Source organism: Numida meleagris, chromosome 1 (assembly GCF_002078875.1).
Source record: "Numida meleagris isolate 19003 breed g44 Domestic line chromosome 1, NumMel1.0, whole genome shotgun sequence".
NCBI lineage: Eukaryota > Metazoa > Chordata > Aves > Galliformes > Numididae > Numida > Numida meleagris.
The window spans coordinates 115,093,351-115,120,446 of record NC_034409.1 but is presented as its reverse complement, the minus strand read 5'-3'; the positions used below and the strand labels follow the sequence as shown (position 1 = coordinate 115,120,446).

General features: G+C 35.6%; 1 long non-coding RNA gene across 2 annotated transcripts; it reads left to right on the top strand.

Moving 5' to 3' along the window:
* Positions 254–26,884, top strand: LOC110404265. 2 transcript variants are annotated; one of them, XR_002442133.1, is made up of 4 exons: positions 254–540; positions 2,074–2,386; positions 15,481–15,593; positions 26,642–26,884. It is a non-coding gene; the product is annotated as an uncharacterized LOC110404265 (long non-coding RNA). The 2 variants fall into 2 exon arrangements; XR_002442132.1 differs by having other exon boundaries at positions 2,074–2,732.

Genomic DNA, 27,096 nt, shown 5'->3' with positions numbered 1-27,096 from the left:
CACGCTCCAGCACAATATTTTTCTTGTAGTAAGAGACCCGAAACTGAACACAGTATTTGAGGTGCAGCCTCACCAGAGCTGAGTACAGGGGGACAAATTCCTTTATTTTCACTGTACTTTCACAAGAATACTTTCTTGTTCTTAGTTTTGCTCTACTATAATGAGGCACATCAACTATAAAAGAAAGATTTGTCTGAAATTCTTGCATTTCCTTAAATTGGAATTTAAATGTCAGAATAGATATAAGTGTTATAAAAGTCCCGCAACAAACGAGATCAGTCTCAATTTGCAACACAGCAAGAGAGAGTTTATTCAACTAAGCAAGCAGCAAAGTGAGCAAAACAGCGCGGGGTGGCCGGGGAGTCAGTGCTCCGCCAACGGCTCGCAATCTAAGCGGGGTTTGAGTCCTTTTTTTAAGCAGTCCTTATCTCCTGTATGCGTGGCCCTTCCTGAGTACTCTGCCTTGCTTCTGCGTCTGCGCGGGCTGTTGCTGGGGAGGGAGGGGTCGGGATCTGCCTCCTGGTGGTCGCTCGGATGAAGGTTCGTATCTTCACTGCTTTCAGCCGCTCAGGGGTTTGAACCAGGGGCCGTTAGCAAGGTCGTGGTTTTCTGATTCCCGTTGTTGCAACACTGTTTAGGTTACCGGATGTCCCGACAAGGGGGGGGCTTTTACAAAGCAAACCTTGAGTTTCGATTTGATTAACAAACCTCACCCTTTTATTTATTACAATAAGTCTCTCTCAAGAGTAGCCCACTGTTTTCCACGATACTTCCTGTATGGTCAAACCTATGTTTAGTAAGGTATATTTAAGGAGACAGATCAGGATTTTGCAGTTAATTCAGTTGCTAAATACAGATAAAACTATTGCTCAATTAATACAACAGTGGTTAAGTGAGCTAGTTTGTCATTTCAGTGTCTTTTTAGTCTGCATCCAAAATGTGTCAAGACAAAACTGACAGTGTAGAGTAAAATCCAAGTCAGCAGGGACAAGAAATTCATTTTGTAAGGCTTTTGCATATCTTATCTTACTTCCAGAGGTGCTGTTCCCGTACATTAAATTAAAACTAATGCATTTCATAACCTCACTGTGTTCCTGAAAAGGAATGTGTCTGTGAACTTTTCACATATACCTCTATCTTTTCATTCAGATGCACTGTTGCTCTGCTTTGGACTAACTTGTCATATAAAAATAAATTTGAGAGCACTGGAAATAGATGACAGTCTGAAATTAAAGAGCAGGCAATAACCTCTGAAACAATAAACACACTTTTCTTAATCTTTGAGAATGAAGAAGAATGAAAATGTAGTTGCAAGCTATCTCTTCTCTCTGTAATTCTGAAGGTTCAATTACATTTGAAGATGGAAAAAAATTCGTCACAGATACCTTACACCAAAAACCTGACTGGCTCTTGCACCCAATTTACAGCTGCCTATATTAAGAGACAGGAATAATTTCAGTTCTATAAATTTGGCTCTAATACATTCTGATTGTTATGCAGGATGCAAGTCTTATGTATTAGGGCTTCAAAGTAAAAGGAGCAACTGTGGCATGCAAATGCTTATAATATTTTCTCCATCTAGAAATTTCTTTCCTAAAAATAAAATTTTTAAATGTATCTTCAGGTCTCAGAGGTTATAAAATTTTAGTGTCTGTGAAAATTTTTTGCATGCCAGTGGAAAGCAGTGAAATACAACTCTTATATCTGCATATTACGCCACAGTTTAACAGAGGATAAAATGAATATGCTATTATCAAAACCATGACACCACCACTTGTATTTTCAGTAATTATCTCTTCTTCATTAGCAATCATTAGCAATAATTGATGCTTTCTCAGAACCCAAGTATGTTGTTCTTAATATTTTTACACAAGTGCAATAATATATCAGCTAAATGCCTCTAATTTTTAGAGAAGTAATGACATTGTGGTAACTGGAGAAAAGTGAGACAGTTACCAAGAATAGCAGCATCTTCTGTCATTACGTGTGCATAGCAAAGAAGAGGAAGATGTAAGCAAAGTAATCCAAGGATTGCTAGAACTGAATTATCTCTTATGCTTTTATTTCTTTTAGGAAAACACAGTGGTCAGTCTGCCCTTGTCCACTAACTCATGATCCCAGGAATATGGATTAATGGTGTCATGGTTCTGTGATTTTTTGTTGTCAGTATTCCACATCATAACATCATGTAAAGCACCAGCTAATGTCCCAGTTTTTCTGGGGACTGCTTTTTTTGGGTGTTCTCGTTCTCTGAGGAGCAGGGGAGGAGCTGCACTCCCCAGGGGTCTTTGTGTCTGGAGGGGTGGTGAAGTCGCCTGGTAGACCGAGCCTGCTTCCTTCCTTTCTACCCGGCGGAGAAGCACGTGGTCCCCCTGCAGCTTACGGAGTAAGAATCTCAACTTGAAACTCTCTCTGTTTGATGTACTGGCCTCAATTTCGATATAATATTTAGTAAATTAACGTTCCTCCTCAGATTGGTGCCGCTGTTTTACATCCGTCTACCAGTTCTTTACCTTCCCCCTTTTCCCTTTGTTTTCCCCGGGGCGGGTCCGCCCGTCCCCTGCCGCATTAGCCGCCAGACCAGTCTGGGCTGGCCCCTACACCATCGGCAGTTTTTTTTCCTTCTTTCTTTCTTTCTTTCTTTTTTTTTTTTTTTTCTGGGCCTGTGGGGCCGTGGGCCCGTCGTCCCCCCTGTCACGGACACAGATCCTTAGATAACGCCCTGACAAATGGTAAGTCAAACTACGTAAGCTTGATGTATTTGGCATTGTATTCTGTTGGATAAACCCAATAGTCAAATGACATGTGAACCTATATCTTCTGTAAGAGTGAACTAAACTAAAAAACTTGCTCCCTTCTGACACTTGATAATTTATGAAACGTAGAATTATAGGCAAAAATGAGAAAACACAGCCAGCAAGAAACTATTAAGATAGTGCAAGATGCAAAATAATTTTAAAGTAATAAACTTTTGAAAATACTTATTGAGACAGACTATGTTTATCTATTTTCTTACTTCACATAAGCAAATGTCAGTTTTAGGTAACTATATTGCCTAAAGTTACAGTAATTAAAAATAAAATGATACTGCTATCAAGCATAATTTAGAGAGTCACAGAATGTTTGATGTTGGAAGGGGCTTCTGGAGGTCATCTGGTCCAGCCCCTGCTCAAGTAGAGACACCCAGAGCAGTTCACTCAAGACTAAGTACAGGTGGCTTTTGAGGATGACCAAGGAGGAGACCACAATCTCTCTATGCAGCCTGAGCCAGTGCTCCATCATCCTCACAATAAAGTGCTACCTGATGTTCAAAGGGAACCTCCCATGTTTTAGTTCGCCTTATCCTGTACCCGGGCATCACTAAAAGGAGCGTAGCTCTGTCCATATGTAATATTGCCAACATATCCGCATGAACCTTAAAATACTCTGAAATTAAGGTGATGCATTCATACTGGTCAATAATTAAAACTGTTAAAAGAACACTGTGATTTCATGTCTATTTTCTTCTACCTTATCCAAAAGAACAACATAAAACTATAAGATACTCAGCATTTTGTGGGAAATAAAAAGCATTAAACTTCAAGCAGTACAAGCTTTAAGTTAAGAAGCATTTGAATGTTTCCTTGGGATATATTTATTTTTTCTCAGTACAAAATTGATTGAAGAGGCAATCATCATTGGCATCCAATTCCTATTCCATTAGTATCATTCATTACCTACCCTATTCTGTTGATATAAAAGTTGAGATAAGCTTCCTCGTAAATCAAAACTATGAAGTGGTCCAGATTAAAAATAGTCTATAAATATTTTATTTATATTAAGATCATCTATCAAAACGATTTGCTATTATGAATTCATTGATTATTTTCAATAGTGAGTAATACTTTACAAATATGCTTCCTATAATGCATTGTGCTTGAAATATCCTCACTACTCCTACCTCTGAGTACACGTTACTTTTTTATTCTGTTTATTGCACAGGTCACGTAAATCAAGTTGACAGTTTGTAAATCCCATCTAGAGGATTAAAATGGAGGATGGCATATTTCATGAGAAAACACAGCTTACTGAGAACTCTTCAAATACGTATCTGCATTAGCATATATGAATAGCTGCTTTGATATGCAGCCAATAACATAAATGTCTGCATAAAAATTAGCAAGTGAGGGTTGTGAGCACAAAGCTTAATTCACAGAATTCTCTGTCCCAAAGCCATTTTGATGTAGCATAAAATGCAATTATGTCGTTTCTGTAGGTAACCATGAAAAGAGATGAATGCACCCACAATTTTTTGTAAGATTTCCAACCTCTCTACAATGAATATAAATTTTTATGTTATTGGTTTAAAGAATTATAAATAAATCATTTTAGTTCTAATTATTCAGTAAAATATAAACCACTTTTGATTACAACTAGTACAAAGATTTCCCTGGGCACAAAAGTGTTTTCAGAAGACATTTTTTTTTTAGTGCTTCTTCATGGTGCCTTAAATTTTTGTTTTCTTTTATGGGTCTATTAACTCAGATACTATTCATAGATAAAATTATACTTCCTTTCCATAAAATCCATGAAACCAAAGTTCTTACAGTCCTCTTAAATTCAGTATTAGAAAACATCCATGTTAAGGAAAGCAGCTGAGTTTGTGTTTAACATTACACTGACCCACTGCAGACAGTTGCGTTTATGGACAAAATTTCAAACTGTTGTAACACTGAGTTATTTACTTAAAACAAAAAATGTGAATTATCAGCTGATTTAATTCCAGAAATATAATGACATGCAGCAGCAGAACCATCCATATTTGTGATTCATCAGGCTAAATCATTCTTTTCTTGTATATTTTAAGGTTTTTTTTAGTTGAGTTCTGTCCACATACAAGGTGGTTTTAGCCTTATTAGACAAAGTGGATATATACAGTTGAAGGACCTCTGCTCTAAGATTCATCCTGCTGAAGTCTAAAAAACATTAAACATTAAACATTTCTTCATTAAAAGAAATCTGAGTCTCTATGTTGGTCAACAATAATTGGAAGCTTGTAGAGGCAATTGTCTTTCATTGAAATTGGGTGAAGTTTTCTACCTAGTTTATTTAGAGCATATTCAGGTGTCAGAATATCCTGCATGTATACCCATGGACTTTTGAAGCACCCTCAGTGCCCCATTCACATGCTTTCAGCTTTGTGCTACACTTGAGCAATTTCTGTTTGCTAGTGCCTGTAAAAACAGGAAGAGGTTGTTTCTCAATGCTATTATGGAACCTCAAATCTCATTATTCTAACAGCCAAATATGAAATGAATTATGAAAGGAGTAAAAATTAGTTCTGTTTTAATTAGCTCATATCAAAACCTGCACTTCATTAATTCAGTAACATCATCTTAGATAATTGTGTTCCAGAACTGAAAGAATAAACTTTTCATGTTCTGCTTTCCATACACATGCCATGGTATTTACAGAGTCATTCAAAGTGACATTCATAACTACAAGTTCAGAAAGGGCTACTTAGTGTTTAGCTTAAACATACTACATTTTTGGTGTTAGCAGTTAGAAAATATTGCATTACTTCCTTTCATTCAAATTAAATTTAGCATTTTGCTAACCTGCTTGAAATAGCAACAAACTGCAATTTCTCGTAAAATTTCATTCCTCAGATTCCAAACCATGGAGTTATTTATCTACTTTATTTGCTCACATGTAACTTCTAGTTTCATTTTAATTATTTTCTCAGCTGAAGGAATATTACCTGTGGTGATATTTTGGTCTGAATCTTTAACCATGAATACATAAAAATGAACTAAACCCAGGCTAGATAAGAAGCCTGCACCAGAAAATATTTCACCAGTAAAAACCTCAGATCTGTATTCATATTTTACTCCCTAATACCAGAATAATAGAAATTCTTGATTGGCACAAGTTACCAAAAATAAACATTAACTAAATAATTGCTGACAATTTTCCAGCCCATTTTCTTTCCCATTGAGGTTTTTTTTTTTTTAGAATTCAGTTCTATTAGGAAACAAAAGCAGTAGAGGTGTGTTCCTTCTTCGAAACTGAAAATATTTGACTAATTCAGTGACACACAGTTCCTGATTAATTAAGGTTGGAAGGAACATTGGGGATATTTAATCCATCCTCCTGATCAAAGAGATGAGAGGTCTCTATCTACAAACGTCCTGTAGGCCTGCAAGGACAGAGACTGCATAGCCTTGCAGGACAGCTTGTACTAGTGCTTAATTTATCCTGAGGCTTCTTTATCAATTAAAGCAATATTTAAGAATAAGGTATATCTGAATATGATGATAATTGAGGTGAGTCTGCTGCACCACTGTTACTCTTTGTCACACTGTCATTTCATACTTGCTCACATAATCTAATTAATGTAACCTGGCTGACTTAGTATAATACAGGTTCTTGGTATGAGCTGAGCTATGGGATGCACAAAATATTAAGGATTTATTTTCTTGTTTTGTGTCTTGAGAAAGTTCTTAAACTCTGAAGAAGTCTGATAAGACACTAGTAATCTGAATTTTTTAGAAGATGACTATAAAGTGAAGCATGTGAGAGTTATCTGCAGTTTAGTTTGGAGACTATTAGCAGTGAAGATGAAAGTAAATGTTATTTTTTCAATAATTACATCCTACACAGCGTGAGCATAATTTTATTATCATGTGTTGCCATTGAATACATGACTCCATCACCATAGCTCCTTTGAATTTCTGCTTCTTTGCTTCTCCTGCAGTATTTCATCAAGAAATTTGAAATACGTGACCATAAAAAATGTTCCTGAAGACGTCTCTTGAGCACTAGCCATTTGAAGACCCCCATGTTTGCTAATGGTTTTCTATAAGAAAAATATATTTAACCTTGCATATATGGATAATAAATACTATGATCAACAGCCAACACTTTAAAAAGTATCCAAAAATGAGGGAAGTGATGCTGATTCATATTGTAGTGTCATTATAGTTGATGTTCTGGATGGCTTTCAATCTTTCTGCTCAAGAAATATTTGCCCAGTTCATTCACATGACAGTCTCTACAGTTTTTTTGATAGAAAGTGATATAACAGCCATGTAGGAATGCTTGAATTTCTTTAGATTCAGCAAACAGTGGCTGCTATGCATCACCTAGGGTAAATTTTCAAGGTACTACACTAAGACTCAGGATTTATGTGTATTCAGTGGGATTTGTTAAAGTAATTCACATTTTTTAATAAATTTTGTTAGCTCAGCCTCTCCTAAATTCTGTTTACCTATATGCTTCTCACGCTAAATTTGTAATGATATATAGTAATAGTTTTTGGCCAGATGACTAAAAGAGATTGTAAGTAATACAGGAAATAAAATTAATTTACTGACTCTTCTTATTTGGCTTGCAGCTCTTGCTTTCCAAGTACGTTTCAAATGTAAGTGAACCAAATGTATCAAAAGTTCCACTGCATCTCTATTTTCAAAACTGCCCTGCTCTGCTTTGCTTACTGAAAACATAAAATAGTCGAAGTGTACTGTATGATATTCTTTTGTCCCCCTGGCAGGTCAGTTTGCAAATGTTAGCTCTCAGCAAAAATCAGCTGACCAAGTTAAGACATATTACAATTGTATATGTTATTATTCTGACTTATCTGCGGGCTTAAAGAAGAATGGCAGCTAATTTTTCTTTGTTTGGGGTTAGCTGCTACTGCAGCTAAGATGAATACACTGAAAAAACATCTGTACAAAGACATTGTGCAAATATATTTTGTTGTTTATATGGCCTTATGTCTATGAGTGATTTTCTACAGCTGTCCATCATCACATTGTCAGAGATATTTTTACTGAAGATCTGACGTTGTTTTAAATAATTTGACAACCAAAAGCAATAAGAAAAAAGACGTTAAAACACTATCTGCTTTTTCAGTGTCTTGAATCTGCATTGTTTTCTGCTGCTGCTATCCTCACCAAAACTTAATTAGTTATGCTGAAATTTTCTTATTCATTTTGTAGAGGAAAAAAAACAAACAACATCAAACAAAACAGTGAAAACATTTAACCATTTATGGGAACAATTTTAAGGAGGAATATGCTATGTGGATAATTTAGAATATTCTAAAAATGTTTTTCTTGAGAATAGACTGAAAATTGAATGAAGGTAATTATAAGGAGGTGCCCAAATAATGCCCTGTCCAGTGACTTTCAGGCCCACCCCAGCAGCCCTCAGACCATCAAAGGATCACCTGCTCAAGCCCAGAGCAGCACTAGAGAGAATTAGCAGGCAGGGGAGAACTAATATGATGGACTCAGAGGGAGAGACGCTCTGTCTGGGTCCCTCCAATCTCAGCCCCAGCTGAAACATTTTGAGAACTATGTGATTTGGGAAGAAATGTAGGAAAACAGAGGGGAAAAAAAGGGGGAAAGAGCCAGTTGTGTGCAATTAGGGGCTGATCAGTACACCTTTCTGACTACTGGTGCTCTTTTTGTTCATGTATATGACAGGTACGTTGGTCTATTCATGTTGATCTGTGTGACCAGTCTTGTAAATACATATATAAACTGTGTATAGAGTGAGCATGCACTCATTCTAATCTGTGACAGGGTCTACCACATTGCTGTATGACTCTGCTACACAAAAATCCTGTGCAATTTCAAATTACTTCAAATATGTGAGTTTGCTATTAAACTCTTGAGGTGGGAAACATATAAAAAGCCTGCTTTTTTTTTAAAAAAAATGTTGCCTTGCTCTCTGCTGAATAGACTGAAAATGCTCACATGATATAACTTCATAATTTGGACACTGCCATGCACTTTCCTTCCAGATCCCTCCTGTTCGGCTCATGGCTACATTAAGTCAAACAAAACATTATTAGCTTAGCATCTTCACCCACTTACAATTTACATTCTTCTCTTGGGAGATAGCATGCATAGTCATGACAAGTTCAAGCACAAGATTTGGGTAACTGAAATATGACAAAAGGATCTATCTCTCTCTATATATATATTTTCATAATCATTATTTTAAATTCTATATTAAAATATACTATATGTGTACTTAATTATAGGTGATTATTAATTAATATAATTAATCCATGGGATTGGTGTGTGCTCAGAAGTATTTGATCCTCTTTGGCAAACTTATAGACTCTGTATGTTACAATACAAAACGTGGTCTAAAAATGATAGTAGGGAAAATGCAGTTTTGCCTTCTGTAGTACCTGTTAGCTTCACAGAGCTAACTTTTCTTCATTTAGGGAAGAATGGGAGGGCAGTGATAATATTTTAGAAGACTGGAAGAGAGAGGGAGATTTTTCTTAATTAATTAGGAATGTGCATCTATGGAGTATGTATTTTTTTAGCTTGATTTTTAAAATGATTGATATTCTGGTGTTCATATGAAATTTTCTGTTTTCAGCTATTCTAAGTATGGTAAATTGATTCTATGTTTCATTAGGGGTACATTTTATAATTTCCTGCTGTAAAATGTCAAACATCAGTTAAGTAAAAGTCTGTTCTTTTTTCAGAACATTGCATGCTGTTCTTTTTTTTTTTTCTTTTCCAGATATCAAAGATGGTCCCTAAATGAAGAAATAAAAAAAGTGTATGTGTGTGCTTGTGAAAAAGAATATATTATTAAAGATTATGGTTACAAACATCACTTAGATAGAGATAGAAGACAGAGATAAGAATTTTCACAGAATCAGAGAATTCATTAATTTCAGAATAAGTGGGATAATCCTTTGACTTAGGAAAGATTTCTTTTCAAATTATTATTAGTATTAGTTTGCCTTTGTGAAGGGCAGAATCTATTTGATAGCTGCTGCCACCACCACGTCCTGACTTCAGGGGTATCCTGGTAAGAAAATGAGTGGCAAAACTCAGAGCTGTATTGAAGCTGGGGCACCCACATCCTATGAAGAGCAGGATTCTCCAACTTCTGTGAAGCTCAGAAGTGCGAAGGAAGGGTGTGCTGAGCTTCCATCCCTTTCAACAGTGAAAAGATCCTGTTTGGGTAGAAAGGCATCTGCTGCTGGCTCACACCTCTCACTAAATTCAGCAATAGTCTGATATCTTCAGAGCTTTGAAGAGTCCCTAGACTGTCTAAAAGTACTGAAAATAATTATTACTGTTCTTCATAATCATAGCATGTTATTCAGGAAGTAAGAACATAAAGACTAAAGATTTATTCAAATAGAAAAAAAGAAAACGTGGTGGTGACTGGGACTGAGAGGAGTACTAGAATAGATACAAAGAAGGAATTTTATACTTAAAAGACTTTTCCCAGCTGTGTGATTTGGGCTAAACAAAGATACTCTTAATGCAGCCCTTCCCTCATTATGTCTTTGGACCATTGTACATTTGTTCTCGTTGGACAATACTGCGGTTTAACCTGGCGGGCAGCTTGGCATTGCACAGCTGTTCACTCAACCACCTCCCCTTCCCCGCATTGGGATAAGAGAGAGAAATGAAAACAAAATAGAACTCACAGGTCCTCTTGAGGTACATAACAGTCATCCCTCTCCTTTACATTACCCACCAATTGCACAGAATTACAGAATCACAGAATTGCAGGGGTTGGAAGGGACCTCAGGAGATCATTGAGTCCAAGGCCCTTGAGCAAATGTAATCCCGTGGATGGACTTACCTTTGCCTGAGGCAGGATTAACTTAGAACTGTCTTATCTGGCATGTTTTTCATGTGTATTACAGGGACTTTATCTCATCCTACAGTACGTAAGAGTTGTGACTGGACAGGGCCAGCTTGATTGGCAGATCCCTGAATGTTAACTAACTAGGTGGCATTTGCTAAATGTGTCTCCTAATGTTTGAATGTCCCAGCACTCATTACTCTCAGTGTAGTCCATTCTATCATACAGTTATAAGGGGGGTTGGTGCATGACAGAGGATGAGATATACCTACTCAACACCATGCTCTTTGGTCCAAGTGTCTATGAGGTTGTTTCAGAAATGAGCCCTCATGGATTACCTAGGTTCCTTTTGAGCAGATTTGATGACCTTAAATTAAAAAAAAAAGCCTAATATTGGAGTGTTTCTTTGAGGCCTTTTTAAAAATAATTATATCATAATTTTAAAATTTAAATGGTGTTCTCCATTGAAGAAAAATTGTAAGATGCTGTTATTTTAAGGACTCTGAAATAAAAGAAAGGGGAAGAATGTTCGATTGAAGAATGAGAATAAAATTATATGATGAACATATGTTACAGAACATTTTTTAAACAATGAAAGGTGTTTTAAAATACAAAGGAATTATAATTCTTACAGAAGTCACAATGATTTTTCATTTAAAATCCTCTTTTTTGTTTTAACATCACTGACACCTGATAAGTTGTCTTTTTTTTTTTTTTTTTGGACTATGACAGAGAAAATCTGATGCAATGGACTTGTAAATCAGTTCCATATGTTCATTAAAGGAACTTTATGCATTGCTTATGGTTTTAATAACTAGTCATAACCCAGAACAAATATCACACTGAAGGTAGTGTGGAGGGAGTAAGATTTATTGGCTTCAACTTTTTTGGATATTCACAGTAAATATTAGATTAAAACTTCAATGTCTGCCTCTTTTTTTTTCTTTTTCATGTATTACTTTGCTTGTCGTATTCGTTATTTCTGCAGTATTTAAGATTCTGAGGGAACTATTATTCTTAGATATAATCCTGTAGATCTCCTGTAATATCTCTTAAGGATCTACTGTCTGTCCACAGATACACAGATAGATTGTCATTTATTTCTATTAACTGTGGATGTGTACTCTAAAGTTCATCTGTTCAGAATAGAGACACTTGCTGTAGATGAGTAAATCTGCCATTTCACAGTGCATGGCTTTATCCCTGAATATTGTCACGAGACACACTAGGTGAAAGAGATGAGATTTTAAATAATTTAAATGTCTAAAATAACACATTCTTAAGATTACTATCTCTTTTACAGATAAAAGAATGAGGGAAAGCTGCAAATTCCATTTTAAAGTTATAATTAGTCCAAAGAAAGCTCCAAAATTTATGAATAACAAGATATTTTCAAGCATAAGCAATGTACCTTGCAAAAAAAACCCACAAACAATGATAGACTTTGCTGTTGAGGTAGGGAATCAAGATAGCAAACACATCCCCTGAGGAGTTTCATTCTCACATCAAGCTCTTAGACAAGATGATAGTGATAGTGTTCTGGAGCTGCTGTTAGAGGCTAGTAAGGAAGAACACTGAGTTTTAACCCATGAAGTTTTAAGTACTGGAGTTTTTATAGTGAATAAATGGTGCAGCTGTCCTTGGAGGGAAGTTGAGGCAGAAAGCAGAATCTGCCCTCTGTTCATTCCAGTGCCTGGTGATCGGCTTTGGGGTCTAGTACCTTCTAAGAGCTGAGCTTTGCTGAGTGGGGTGAGCTTCCTGGAAAGTGGGACTGTCTACGAGCTACTCCAGGGCCAGAGAGCAGAATATATTTGGTATAGAAAATACACAGATGACATAACTCCAAGTCTCATCCGTTGAAAAGTAAGCTTGCAAATTTTCTAATATCTACTGCTGCTCAAATAAATTGTTGATAACAGAAAGCTGGTATCAGAAGAAAGAGAACAAACCATTATTTTTATAACTGAATTTATGAACTTACATTGCCTTTTGTTACTACATGCATATGCATGATCTGATCATATAAAGGAATGCTAAAATGTTCTGATGAATTGGAGAAAAGAGACTCTATTCCAGCCAGATATTTTCTGCCATTTCTTTCCTGTTTAAACAGGGAGCAGTCTGTCCCCAGATGACCTTTGTCTGATACAGATCTCAGCTGTCAGATCTCTGAAACATAGGTCTTCTGAAAGAATTCTCAGTAATATAAGATTTGGAGGAAAAAATAAAAAGCTATTTCTGCCCAAATTTGTTATCCTGGAATTGTTTTCACATGACACTCAATAAATAATTAAACTCAATAAAAGATTTTTTCAGAGTTTTCTATTTACCAAATTGCTGTAGAGAAGAAAGTTATTTCCATTTTTAAACCAGTGGATGATGATTTAATTCACTTTTCCCATTTGATATTTTCAGCCATTGCAGCACTCAAGAGTTCTTTTACCTCTCTCTTACGGCTTCTGACTGTAGACAATTTTTAGCAATTTTAGCTGTGCCCTATCTAATTTTTCTAATCATGTTATAATGCAGAATCATTCATAATTATGAAAAAAATGATAGTGTAAATGGCTGAATTTGAGAAAACCATGGGAAGAAACACCTGACATAAAATATTTTCTGAGCATTTAAATTTCACACAGAAGTCTGCAGGACTTAGAGATAACTGTGCCTTCGATAATCAGATCACAGAACTGTAGGCAGAAGACATCTAAATTGCAGTGTGCAGCTGTGTACTGCATTTATTATCTATTCTAGATCTGAGAGGGAGGTGAGAATCCCCAGAATACCAAGGACCATAATCATCATGATCATCATTAATCACGGCTCACCAGCTGCACACACACGCACACACAGTCCTTCTTGGCATCTGATAAAGCCCTAATATATATGTTGTGTTGATTGGGGAACTGAAGAGGAAGCATATAGGGAAAAATAGAATCATGCAACTCTTCCTATATATGGATCATGTTCATTTATCTTAGGAGGAAAAAGAGACTTAAAAGATACGGGTTTACATCTATGCAGTAGAAAAATTACTGGGTGGTATATCATCATGAATTATGAGGGAAATTGCATGTCTGTCTCATGTATTTTAAAATGTACTTGGTTCATTACCAGGGGGGAAAATTCAGTGAAATAGTGTTAACTGCAGGGAAATTATTTTGAGAGCATTCTGTTACTTCACAGAGGAATGTTTAGGAGCTTTATAGACAACTACAAGATAAAGATGGCAGAAAGATATTGCATTTGTTACAAAGTGAAAAATCAAACTCCATTTGCAAGACAATCAAATATAAGCAACTCCAAAATAAATAAATCATGGCAGATTTTATTTGAATATATCCCAATTGGAAATAAATTGTCCATCAATTCACAGAAATATACACTGTTATGTATTAAAAAGTGAGCTATTAGAAGGCAGAAAAAATAATCCTTCCTTAGAAAAATGAGATTGAGAGAAAAGGTTTAACTGTCTTCAGTATTTTTGACAGATATAGCTGCATAATGTACGTTGTCTGGAGAAGGGAACAAATCAACAACAGAGCATAATTATGGAAGAATCCTAGTCATTGCTTTTTATTAAGAATTTCTATTGATCTGTGCAAAGAGGAGAAGACAGCGCTGCTTCTCTCCATGACAGCAGGTCTTTCCAAGGGCATCAGGTATGGCTGAGCCTAACCATCTGAACAAGTGTGTTTAGTTATTGAAAAGAAGGTTTTAAGCAAAATTATTTCTGAAGCTCAACATAAAAACTGTCAGAAACATGGTCTTTAGAAAAAGGCAGATGTTTAACAGCTGCTAAGATTATGTTTAGCTGTCACACATTTTAGGAAAGTGAGTATGAATTTATCAGTCTACACTGACAAAAAGGATTCTGATGATTTAAACTACCCAAATGCCTCATTATAACATTTGTGGAGATCAATAAGATCCTGTCTTATAAGCTAAAATGGTTGGTAGTTCTGGGTTCTCTCTCTGAATTGTGTTCTGTGAGTTCTGTCTGTTTGTTTGGAGAGGTTTAGTTGTAAAAAAGGGAACTCAGAAGAGGAACTTACATTTTCTAGTATTATGCTGCCTAGCTGAATGAAATGCATGTGCCTGAGCTGGAACTCAGTACAAAAACTGAAATGGAACTGCAGCCAGAACTTCTCTGATAGTGCATTCAGTGACTTTGGGATGCAGAGGTATAGTCTGTGGAAGTTAACTTTTGATTTAGGTGTCCTTGGCAAGGATTTACCAGGTCCAATGGCTGAGATAGTGCTCTTTTTACTATGTGGCTTCTAGATGATATGTTTTGACTAGAGAGGATGAACACTGGTGATGATGAGTGGGCTTGGTATGAGAGTTAGATGGAAAACTGATTCACTGAACTATGGTATTGATCTATCTAATATTTTATTATTATGATTACCTGTTGTGTTAGAAGTGCTGACTGCTCTGGTGAGGTAGGCTCTGGTTCATTCTGATGTGGTTGCATCTTGCCCTTGAATGCCTTGCACAGACTCTTTGCTCTTCATTGTCTCATTTGACTTATTTCTATTTTCTAGCCTCAGCCTGCTTTTCTCCAGTTAGCTTTTCCTTCTCTCTGAGCACCAGCAATCCTGGGTGTGTTGTCTTGAGTGCACATTTGTATTTCTCAGAATAGATAATTATTTCATTGGCACTTGCCCTCACTATATTTTCCCCTGGTTTTATTACTTCTTTTATCATGTTAGCAGCCAAAGGAATTTTTATATTTGATAAGTCTCAATCCTTCATCAGGGTACTTACAGCAGAAGGAACAGGCTGCTTTTGCTTTTCTAAGCACACTATAGTTTGATATGAGGGAAGGGGAATAATCTCATAATTGCTATCATTTTGTTTTAGCAGAGTGGAAAACGTGGGTGCTAACACAGTTCATGGACATACCTTCTGTAAAGAATAGTCAAAACAGAGAGAGAAAAGGAAGATAGCATCCTCCATGAGAAGTGATCAGTAAGGTAACGTAAATGTTTCTTACCTGGAGCTACTACTACATACGTTTGCAAGAATATGCAAACTGTGCTGACTATGATAGAATTTCCACATCAAAAAGAGAGAGAACATCCCATAATTTAAAACACAGAATAATCAAAAGCCTAATGATGGAAGTGGTCTCCTGAAATACAAAATTCTCCCTGAACTGGATTAGGGACTTGAAAATACTCCTCACCCTTCCTAATGAGTGTCTTGTTGGATGATCAGCTGTTCTGCAGAGGATTTGTTACAGTTCTATCCGTGATAGCTGCTTCATTTTTGTACAATTATTTAACAACTGATTAGAGAGGGACTTGATTCCACGCACCAGATAAGTACTTATAATAATCAGTACTGTATCCTGTTCCTCTTTTTCAGTCTCACTTAATGAGCCATTTCATTTTGTTTACAAACGTTCCTGCTGTCTTTTGGGGCTTTCTTTGTATAACATTAAGAAAGAGATTCTAAACATTGAAATATAGCAATAAGAGAATACATTGTTCACTGAAAGACATTTAGGAAATCTGCAAGTATGTATCTCTTAAAATCTGCTTTTCCTTTTCTTCTGTCCTAAGATCACACGCAGTAGCACAATGGAGCTTTCTACATTGAGTTTTGATCTTGTGCATACATAAGGAATAGGAAAAGACTTATCTCAATCTTATGGGAGCTCATGGACCTCTACCTTTAGTCCCAAGTCTCAGTTACTCCTTGCATCTACCTTGTTGGTAACTTCTTTGACAAGAAAGATGTCTTCCCATGACTTCACAATTTATCACTCAATTTACAATGAAGCCTTTGCAATTTAGTGATAGATCATTCTGTAGATTCTTGGAAGCACAACAACCTTTAAGGTGATAGACATTCAAGGAATTTGCCACTGTATTTGCAGTGCCCAGATATTTAGTCTGAGAGGTATCTGCCAGAATATTTAGAATTAGGTTTATCACTTCAAAAAATGTAAGGGGGAAAATTATAAAATATATAAGAGTTCAATAAGGATTTTCAATAAGGAAAATATTTTTGAAACCTATCCTTTTCCTCTCCATTTTTATACTAAGATTAAATTTTATAATAAGGATGTTTCTTAGTTGCCCCAGATATGTGCTGGTTCTTGTTATGTTTCGACCTGTCATTAGAATGACAGCTTTCCAGTTTCTATCATTAGATCTTCCTACTTCTCTTTTTCACCTTAAGGCCAAATAAATGTAATTTATTTGCCTTTTAAAAGACATTTTTTGTTGCTTGCTTTTGGACTTTGGGACATCACATATTGATATGGTGCTCAAGTAATTTTCTCGCTCTTCTTTCTTAATGTCTCTTGAAACATGTTTCTATTCCATACTCTAATTAGCACATTTCTTGCTTAAGACCTCTACATGTTTTCCCCTTTTATAAAAGGATTAATTTGAAAAAGCCTTTGCAGGGAGTCCACTGTGAATTATCAATACTCCAGAAAACTAATTTGAGGATAGGGGTGATAAGGATCCTCAAAGACTTGTTTTGTTAGACTTAAGGAAGCAACCAAAAGACCATTCTTTTTTTTCCACTGATCAAATTCCACAGAAACTGGCTAGAATGTAGTCCTTTAACCTTATAAATAGAATCAAGCGAATAATGCTTCACAGAAAACATCTTTGCTGCCTACCATCAAAATGAATTATCTTTGTATCACACTAATTGCTAAATATTCCTGTCCTACAGGCTTCCTCTTCTAGACCTTCTAACTGTTTTGTGTTGCAAAGTCTGGATCTTCATTATCTACCAGATGTCATTTTAAAGTATCACATTATATTGTCAGCAGACTCATTTTTTAGCATCATACAGATCAATTCTGGATGAAAGATGGCAGGCCACTCTCCAAAGTTAACAAAATAATTCAGAGATGATGCACTGTCTTGTCATGACAGTGCAGGATGGGTCATTTCTACCGTTTATCACTACTAAAGGCAGGCACACCATCAGCACAATCACTAGCATTCTCATTTATCTTCAGAAGTAGGTATCATCTTTGACTGTGCAGCAGAATTTCAAACCATAATTAAAAAAAACATTGGAACCCCAAATGTACCATTGTTAACTTACGCTTCATTCAGAGTAGTTTTCCTGAATACTCACAAAGATGAGAGTATTAATATCAGTGTTGCATATAAACTACTATGCCATTCCATCTGAATTTTTATCATGTACTTGTTCAACACATTTTTTGCATCTTACCTATGAGCACAAAGTGAACTACTGTTTGGATCATCCAGAGGCTTGGATGGCTTGCAAAGCTTCACAAAAATGCTTCTTTATGTGGGTTAATAGTGGTGATGTGCTGTTTATTTTACATAATGCTGTTCATTTTGAAATGCCTTGATGTTTTGAGAGCTTTAGTACCTGCAAGATCCATGAGCCTGTCTTTTCTCTTTCAAAACAGTCTAAGTAGCTTTTTATGAAAGCTGCATAGAGAGTTATACTGTAGATTTCTGTATAACAGACAACACTGTATAACTGTCTTCAGTTATACACGTTTAAGTAAAAACCGTTCAATTAAAACTAGCTGAGCCACATGGATTAGTTAGCCAGTTAGATAAGTTATCAGATCACATCACAAACTGTTGTGGGGCAAGTCATATATTTTATAGGAAATAACTTCTCCTACAGCCTGAAATCTTTAATTACCTGACCAGTCCAAGTTCTCAGTCTCTTTTGCAACCACCTTCTTCTGCATAGCACAATTTCCACCAGAGTAAAAAAAAAGTAGTGTTCTTTTGATATAGAAAGCCTGAGATTTATGTAGAAGATCTACCTTATAGCAGGCAAAGCTATTAAACAAGATGACATGTTTCTTAAGGCCCAGAGAGCAGCATCACCTCAAGCAGACATTTTAGCATGCCTTCTTAGCAAAGACACATTTATTCTGAAAGGAAGTTAATGTGATTGCAGCAAGAAACCTAAAATTTGTATTGCATTTAAAGACAGCTAAAGATGCTTCCCATATTATCTTAAGGAACGAATAAAATTACTGTTAGTCAGCCTGCTTGCTTGAAAAGCAAATGTTCTGCAGAGCCTTCCTATAAACTAGCAGTTTTACTTTTCCCAGGAAAATGTCAGACCATGAAAAACTGATTTCTATAAAGAAGATGTATCTGCATGGAAAGTATAGCCTTACACTGTGAGCCATGAACCTAGGCTCATTGAACATTACGTTCAAATACAAAATCCAAAATCTTGTAATGGATTCTGCTGGAAAGCACCTATTCATTTACCTCCATGTGGGCTAGGGAGACACTATTATCAGGATATACTAAGCTAGACCACTGGTGTTATCATTATACATGATAGCAGGGCAGACATATATGAAGAAAGGAGGCCATATGTCCATATGACTGATTCCTATAAATGGCAAACAATTTTGCAGCTCTTGCTGACACACAGCCTCACTCCTCCCATAGTTTGCTTAATCCTGCAGTGTGGACATAACGGACTACTACAAAGGGCAAATTTCCTATTCCTTCCTCAGGCCTGGTCATGGAAGGGTTAATTTGTAGTCTCCTACATAAAATGTTACTCAAAGGGTCTGTGAAGGATTTATCATCCATTCATCTTTTGTCCCTCTACAGGGCTTGGGGTGCTCCCCCTGACATGTGCTTCCACTGACCCCACTGAATAAGAACATCCACAAGAGTGAGGTGATAAGACAAAGTATTTCAGATCATTGTTTTGGAGGGATCTTGGGATGCTTGTTCACGTGGCTCCCAAAAATGTCACTTCATTTTCAGAATTTGAAAAAAAACATGTTACGAACTCTTTTAGAAAATTCTTTTTTTTCTTTGTGGGATTTGCTGTGATTCTTGTATTTCTTTTCAGATACAGATATTTCTTGCTTTTGACCTCTGTCCAAAGTGTCTGCAAATCTTTTTGTAGAAATGTAGAATCACAGAACTGCTTGAGTTGGAATGGACCCTTAAAGGTCATCTGGTCCAACTCCCCTGCAATGAACAGGGACACCTACAGCTATATCAGGGTGCTCAGAGCCCCCTCCAGCCTCACCTTTGATGTCTCCAGGGACATGGCATCCACCACCTTTTGCAGCAACCTGTTTCAATGTCTCATCACTCTTTTTTGTTTCTTCAGTCAAGACCAACCTGAAAAAATACCAACAAATAAACAGAAATTAGAAGCAGAAATGAAGCAAATATTGTTTCATCCCATTAAATGAGATATTATACAAAGTGTAGAAGAAACAAGTTCAGTTATCTGGATGTTTCTAAAAAGTTCTGTTAAAAACAATTTACCTGTTTTTTAGGGTGAAAAAAATGTTTTCTTTCTGCTCTTTTCTGGTAGTACCAATTGTCAGGAGAGAATTAAGAAGAGAGAGGAGGTATTATTAATTCTGATGAAGAGATATGTGTTGAAAACGTTATGTGTGTTTGCAAGGATGATTTGGTCTAGGCAGCTTGTGATTACTGTTCAGTATACTGAGCAAGGAAATGGTAGCACATAGCTCAGCAAGGGCTGCAAGGCTCAGCTGCTCCTGTATGACACTGATTAACCTCTGTGATGCTCTCTGGGCTATGTGCTGACTCACAAGATCTCAGTCATGCTACCTGATGAATATTATTAATATTTTTTATTCTATTTTGCAAGGGGAAAAAAAAAGATGAGGAAAAATGTATTTATTTTCAACTCTTTCAGTAAAAAAAAGGAGGAAATCTTCTACTGTGGGTAAAATACGCAACAGCTTTTTTGAGGGGCCAAAAATGAAATCAGATATTTCTAATATAATTGAAAGTAATACTTGCATTATTTTTATTGCTATAGCACCTGTGGAATTCATAGCAATGCAGCAACAGCAAGAAGTATAGGCATGCAGCTTCCTCTTCCAGTCTCTACCAGTGTGCCAAGAGTTTTGAAGGCAGTTGTGGTCACGAATTCTCTGATAAAGATTCTGAATATTAAGTAGGACTAAGTATGTTAGGGAGAGAGAGACACCAGAGATTCTAACTCAATATAAAATCCAGAAGCAAGACACTATTTTAAAATGTTTGTAATATTTGTGCTGTATTTTGTATTTGACTCTAAGAGTTGGGAATTAATCTCTGATCCAGAAGAATCTTCTGGTCTTATGTTTACAGGATAAGGAATTGTCCTTCCTTACACAGAGAATATGAAAAAAGCTGTCAGATAAAATTATTTTGAGTTATCATTATCATACATGAAGGAATTATTTGTTATCAACTTATGGATGAGAAAATGGCATTTTATCTTTCTGTCTGCCTGTATTTCAGTACTGGAATCCAGAAATATTAAGCACTTTCTTTCAAACAAATAATTTGCATAAAAATAATCAATGAAAATTTACACATACAAATATATGTAGAACATTTGGAAAATATGTTCCTGTTAAATGGATAGCTATATTCCTCTTATGTCTACCCTGTTGTGGATAAGTATTTGCAAATCAGATATGACCACAGTAACTGTGCAACTCAAGGAAGTATCTGAAAAAAAAGATTAATCACACTTCTTTCTTGACATCTCACATCTCTTTCTTCTTTGTTCTCTTACTTGGACGAGTGCCTTTTTTTTACTTGGTGAAGGCTTTAGGAAAAACTCTTAGTATAAATAGATAACTTTGGTTTCTTCACTGACATCTATAATATGTGAAAGCAATATTGCCTAACTTCTGGAGCAAGCTGAAAGGATACGTGATATTATTACAAACATACACTTATCCAGAGCTTCCTATCAGCTTTTGCTTCAGGTAGTCATGGGAAAAAAATATTTCTTTAGACTGGTTCTCTTCAAAATGCAGACTCTTTAAAGTATTTGGCTTGAGAAACTCATATAAATAATTTTTAATGCTGCTGCAGTGATCAAATCCAGGGAGAGCTGCAAAAGTAGCCACTTTAGAGAAAACACTTCAGATTTCATTTACATTTAATCTTAACTCCAAGAAAGAGTCATCTGCATCTGGTTTTACTTGTGCTTATTTCATCAATACTCTAGTGCACTTGACATAAATGTTAAATAAAGATTTTTGCAGAAGTTCAGTAAATTTTTCAGATATGCAATTATTTCAGGAATGTTATTGCTCTTAAATGTCTACTTTGCATAGGGTTCCTATGAGTTGCTCATGTAAATCTTTTTGTTTGTTTCTTTCTTTCTTTCTTTTCTGTTTCAACTTAAGCAATATTGTTAAATGGATTAAACTAACCCTTATCACAACTTATTTGACGTCACTGGAGTTACATTAGGGACACACTGAAACCTATGTGTCTCATCAAGCATTAGGGAACGCTGCTTGCAATATGCTTGAAATTCAGTATTTTTCATGCCATTTAAATCTAAAATATAAATTCATTCTAAGGTTTTCTATCTCTACAATGCCTAGAGTTACATATTTCAATAGGTAATCTGAAACTGAAAATCTTGGAGCGCTGGTGAAGAAGGCAGAGCTCTTGATATGCTGGTCTACAATAAGGAATAAATATTTAATATTTGTTTGAAAAAAGTCACTTCAAATATTTTGAGGGATTTTCTTCCTTTTTTTCCTCTCCCAAAATATTTTATTTAAATATTTAAAAAGGGAATAAAAGAAGTAAGAGACACAAACTATATCATAGAGGATTTGTCTGAATATCAGAAAATGGGTAACTGAACACTGGCACAGTTTGCGAAGAGAGTTTGCAGACTCTCCTCCATTGGATATGTGCCTGAACATGGACCTGGATAACTGGCATACATCAAGAAGTGTGGGTCAGACAAGATGATCTCAAGAGGTCCCTTCCAAACTCAACCATTCTGTGATTCTATGCTCAAAGATGATGCAAAAGAAAGTGCCTGTGCACAAACATAAATTATCTCAGTGTTTCTTTTCCAAGAATAGACTGGACATAAATTAGTCAAAAATATTCCTAAACAGCAATGTTTTAACATTAGGTTATGTAGTCAAGACTAATTAGAAAGAAAGAATCAATTATTCCTTGAATTTGCATTTGGCATTTTAAAAAAAAAAATTAGCACATAACTTATCATAACTCCCATAACATTCAGTAATAACTGATTATTCTGCCTTTGTACAACAAATTTATACTGAGATGCATTATGTAGACAATTTCATTAACCACTGAGAATTTCATTGTTTCAAAACTGGCAATAAAAACTGTGTTTCCTAAAAGCAGTTTTGCTACCTGACAGTGTTGGAAATAAAACCTATAATCCCTTAATTTAAAGTAAGTACTCTCTCACAAAAAGCTTACTCACCACCACATTTCCTGTTCACCAGTTTTCATTGTAAGATGCAGCAAAAAAATGATAGATGGAAGATCTATTTAACTTCCTCATGCCTCTGCATACTCTTCTTCCATGGACACTATACCTGAACTACATTGTTGGAAGATAACAGGTCAAATTTTCCACCTAAGTGAAAAATGTCTTTTATTTGCAAAATGCAGATTTCTCCTGAAATTCTTTCTTCAGCACAATCTTTCCATATATTTTTTTCTTCTAATCACTACTTACAGAGGCTAAATGTTCTTGTGTTCTGAAAAAAATGAGCATTTCTGAATGTGCTTTAGCAGAAATTTTTTAGCTGGTTAAGGACTTGCTGAATATGGTATTTCTAATCTGAACAAGAATTTAATTGTTGAACAACAGTTTTCACTCTCTGCATCTCTCCTACTGACATGTTCCTACTATCATCTGGCACTTTTCCAGGAATTTAAAAGCTCCTGCATCAGATGAGAGAGGAAAATAAAGTAGATCATTTCCATCATGGCTGTATTCAAAACCACTTTTGTTAAGTAAACCCAAGATGGGTTCTATTTTTTTTTTGTTTTGTTTGTTTTGCGTTGTTTTTTTTTCCCTTTTTCCCCATGACATCTTAGCATGATGTATTTGCTGTTTGCTTCCACTTCAATAAACCTCACATGTACAAAATGCTTGAACACTCAAAACTCAGTCAAAATCTTGGCAGTTGATATCCAGAAGCATAGAATAAAATACACATCTATCGTATCCGAGAGCAAGAATACAGGTAATTATATGAAACAAATATTATATTCCAGAAATCAGTGACCCAAAAATAACTGGAGATTAAATAGGTAGCTGGTTAAATATTTTCTTTCAGGTTGATAGCGTGAGTAACAGCAGGATAACCTTGCCTGATTTACCAACCAAGGGAAGCTTAAGTAAGAATATCTGAATAGCATTTGGTTTGCTCTTATAAACATATAGTTGTGATGCCCTTGTAAAAGTCTAGCTTTTAAATCCCATCTATGTCAAAATAATTTAATTGGCAAGGTTCTAAATCTTTGCTTGAGATCTTCTCAGAACTTTAAATTTACCACAGCCTTTCAGATCAGGAGTAGACTATGTTTGGTTTGCTCTCTCATGTAAGCAGACAAGCCTACGGTCTTTCCCCAGATCATTGCTGTTTTGAGATTTATTACACATTTGGCCATTTGGATTTCTTAGATTTCTCAGAACTTCATTTCTGCTACACAAATTGCCAAATCAAAATTTGATTAGTTAAAAATAAAAATGAGGACCAGAGTTGCCTTAAGGTATTTAGCAAATGTTATCACAGAGCCTAAAAGCAACTCTAACATCCACAACATTTTACTGCCTGCTAAAAAAAAAAAAAAAAAGGAAAAAAAAAGACAAAACTGAACAACAGCAAAACAAAATTTAAAAAATCCACAAAAGCAATGTGAAAACAGTACTGAGGGTAGTCATTTTAAAATCAATAGAATATAGTATAATACAACGTAATCTTCATCTACTACTCTCTTTGGTGACAGCAAAAACATTTACTAATTGCTTATTCTCCTTCCCTCTGCTGAGCCAGCCTGCAACTGTCTGATTAATCATCAGTCTTTGAAGTCAGCAGCAGCCTGCTAACGGTGCAATTAGTTGAAGCATCAAGGCCAGCAGGTGCTAGATGTGTTACTTTTTTTGTGCTATATCAACAGCATTTACGATGTACTCGCAAAAGAAAAACAATATACACATGGATTTGCTATATTCTTTTATTTTCCATGAGTGAGGTGACTCAATGACAGCTATTCTGTTTTATGAAGTCTTCTTTGGCCACAGAAGCTGATGGGTCAGATCTCAGAATCCTGGTGTGCAATACATTCCATGTGGCATCAGGACACCAAGTCACTTGCTGAAATGAAAGGTGTTATTCATCTGACGGACTGGAGCCATTTTATATCAGAGCCTGGATTTTCACTGTAGTCAGTGGGAAGAAAGAGATGAATTGTTTCTTTGAAGTGCTTCATTTAAAGCACATAAGTAAATGGTGCATTGCTATTCTGAGGTAGTATGAAATTAATAAAAATGGAAAGAACATTCTGAGAGCTGGACTTAAATCAAAATAATCTTGTTTAGATGCAGGAACAGAATTGAATGTTGTTGGGTAATAGTAAATGACCTGGATTAATTTCTTCGTATTCTTACCACTGCCATCTTCATTGCAAAATTTTAGATACACTGGGGCATTTTGGAAAGATTTGAATATGATTTTCATGCTTTTTCAGATATATAAACTTCAGAATAGTCTCAGCAACTTTAATAGACGCATGACAAGATCCATTTTAAAGTTGCTATATCAATCTGCAGGATGACTGTCAAGGCAGCTTTACAGATACTTACACAGCTGTGCTTCTCGGTTACTGGAGAAATAGGAGGTAAATAGCAGCATTCAAGGAAATATGACTTGCTTGTTTATTAGAAATTATTTCTCTGAAATGCATAACAAAAATAAAAATTTAACCAAAAAAGGGCATAAGTATGACCTGATAATCCAGTATTGATTTACAAATAAAAAAACATGTAAAAGAGAATTAATTAACAATTATTTTTCCTTGAATGAAGTTGCTATGGCTGAGTTCTGACTGGAGTCAGATGTCAGTGAACTAAAGACAAACTTTGCTGTAAAGTAGCAGAAAAAGAATAGTATGCACATTGTTGTTATCTGTTGTTCAGTGTAACTACATTCTAAGGAGTACCAGGCAAAGAAACCATTTCTTTATTGAAATAATTTACTATATGCACACTCTGAGTCACAGACACATAGTTTGAATAACAAATCTGTGTTGGAAAGTTCGAATAACAAATCTGTGTTGGAAATTTGTTTTACTGCACCTGGTACATCTTGGACAGTACAAACTAGGTTTGTTTCTGAGGACAGAAAGATGTATTAAAGTGCAATAAATTTTACCCGGGAGATGGACTGAAGACACTGTAGGGCTCATAATGGTACACACAGAACAGCTTCTGATATGAATTTTATATTGAATTTGCAACAGAAAGCATGGTCAGCAGATATAGAGTAGTAACAATCTTAGAAAGGTTGTTTTTAGTTTTTAATGTGTGGAGAGATATCCAGTCTCTTTTCTTAGGAAATGTTATATATGGAACTATAGAGTAAGAACACCCAAACAAGGCAGAAACAAGACTTCAGTCTCTGGAGTATTTTTTTGTAAGTGCAGTTATTTACACTACCTTTGTCAAATACTATGCATGCTTTCTGAGACAAAAAAAAAGAAAAAACACCTCTGCTCTTCTGTTTGTATGTGATTTCTCTTTTTATTGATTATGTACAATTTTGCTGAGATCTGAGATACCTGTAGCTAATAAAAAAAATTACTATGGGAAAGGAGGAAGAACAGGAGAGATACTGAAAATTAAGGAAGGATCAATGCAGCAACTATTTTTCTGTCCATCTGATTGTGGAAGGGCTGCATGACAACACAACACTCATCCTAAGAACAGCAGCACCATGTCCCTCCTAAGCTTTGCAAGGAGCAGTTGATGAAGAGAAAATAGACAATATCTAGGCAGACTTTTTTAAAAAAGACACATTATTTTTGTTCTTTTCAAATGAAATGTAATGTGAGAAAGTAAGCAAGCATTATGCATACCTCACTTTCCCAAAGCTGTTGTTACCTGAATAGGGAAAACACTATTTCTAAGACAGTTTCTTCAGCTTCTTTCCCCCCACTTTTTCTTTCTTTCTTTTTTTTTTTTTTTTCAGAAAAGGATGAGGAAGGGAGAGGAAGGCTGTGCCTGCATTAAGATACAGTGCAGACTAAAAGAAGTGAATCTATGGAGTGAAACAGGTGCTAATGAGGACCAACCACCAACACTACAAACACTGCATGTGTTTTGGGATTAGAGAGATTACTTCAAACTCTCATTTGTCTGGTCCCATGAGCCTACAAGAGCCTTTACGAGCTTTTTTTTAATTATTTTTTTTTATTCTGTAACTTTTGTAATATTGTGTGGTTCATTTTTTTCAGAAAGATTTTCTCAAAAAATTTTGTCTTACTGCTTTCATGTCTTTTCATATTTCCAATTGAAAACATATTGTGCTACATTATAAATTCAGTTTTCTCAGGTACAGATGAAAGTGCTTTATTTTTATTTATATCTTTTTTATGTACATTTTTAAAAATCCTTTTAGCTGAGCACTTATTTACAGAGTAATCC